This window comes from Bos indicus x Bos taurus, unplaced genomic scaffold (genome assembly GCF_003369695.1).
Source record: "Bos indicus x Bos taurus breed Angus x Brahman F1 hybrid unplaced genomic scaffold, Bos_hybrid_MaternalHap_v2.0 tig00011688_arrow_arrow_obj, whole genome shotgun sequence".
Lineage (NCBI taxonomy): Eukaryota > Metazoa > Chordata > Mammalia > Artiodactyla > Bovidae > Bos > Bos indicus x Bos taurus.
Window position 1 is genome coordinate 1 of NW_020867891.1, and position 1421 is coordinate 1421.

The 1421-nt window shown below is 68.8% G+C and overlaps 1 pseudogene; it reads left to right on the forward strand.

Annotated features, from left to right (window-relative positions):
* Positions 1–214: 214 nt before the first annotated feature.
* LOC113889270 lies at positions 215–1421 on the forward strand (annotated as a pseudogene).

Genomic DNA, 1421 nt, shown 5'->3' on the forward strand with positions numbered 1-1421 from the left:
CATTTCCTACTCCAGGGGATCTTCCTGACCCAGGGACAGAACCTGCGTCTCCTGAATTGGCAGGCGGATGCTTCACCACTGAGCCACCTGTGCTCAATAAATGCTTGCTTATTTCCACGTCCCACGAGAAACCGGAAAGAAGAGGCGGTGAAGTAGGATGCGCGCGGGAAGGTCCTTCTGTTGGCTCCCTTAATGACGATACTGTCTGCCCAAGGCCGGGTATCCTCGGACTCAGGAGGCAGCGCTGGATAGGGTAACCGCTGGCCTCCCTGACCGCGCTCCATCTCTGTACCTCTCTGGCAGGTACCTCTACTGCGGAGAGCTGACCGTGCTGCTGGCACAGGCCATCCCCCTGCACCAGCTGGCCACCAAGTACCGCGTGGCCTCCTTGCAGCGGGGCGTGGCCGACTATATGCGCGCGCACCTGGCGGGCGGCGCGGGCCCGGCGGTGGGCTGGTACCACTACGCGGTGAGCACCGGGGACGAGGCCCTGCGCCAGAGCTGCCTGCAGTTCCTGGCCTGGAACCTGTCGGCCGTGGCGGGGAGCGCCGAGTGGGGCGCCGTGAGCCCTGAGCTGCTGGCGCAGCTGCTTCCGCGCTCGGACCTCGTGCTGCAGGACGAGCTGGAGCTCTTCCAGGCGCTGGAGGCGTGGCTGGGCCGCGCGCGGCCGCCGCCGGCTGTGGCCGAGCGCGCGCTGCGCGCCATCCGTTACCCCATGATCCCTGCGGCGCAGCTGTTTCAGCTTCAGGCGCGCTCGGCCGCCCTGGCGCGCCACGGCCCGGCGGTGGCCGACCTGCTCCTTCAGGCCTACCAGTTCCACGCCGCCTCGCCGCTGCACTACGCCAAGTTTTTCGACGTCAACGGTGCGCCATCCTGCCCCAACTACCTCGCGCCCGCCTGCGGCGCCCCGTGGGTCATCAACAACCCGGCCCGCGACGATCGCAGCACCAGCTTCCAGACGCAGCTGGGCCCAAGCGGCCACGACTCGGGCCGCCGGGTCACCTGGAACGTGCTCTTCTCGCCACGCTGGCTGCCGGTAAGCCTGCGACCTGTCTACGCGGACGCCACGGGCACAGCGCTGCCCCTCGCACGCCCCGAGGACGGCCGGCCCCGGCTGGTGGTCACGCCGGCCAGCAGCGGCGGCGACGCGGCGGGCGTGAGCTTCCAGAAGACCGTGCTGGTGGGGGCGCGCCACCACGGCCGCCTGCTGGTCCGCCACGCCTACAGCTTCCACCAGAGCAGCGAGGAGGCCGGTGACTTCCTGGCGCACGCCGACCTGCAGCGGCGCAACTCCGAGTACCTGGTGGAGAATGCCCTGCATCTCCACCTCATTGTCAAGCCCGTCTATCACACCCTCATCCGGACCCCCAAGTAGCCAGGCGGGCCAGGGTGGGAAGCTGAGCATCCCTGAGGCCTCTGGA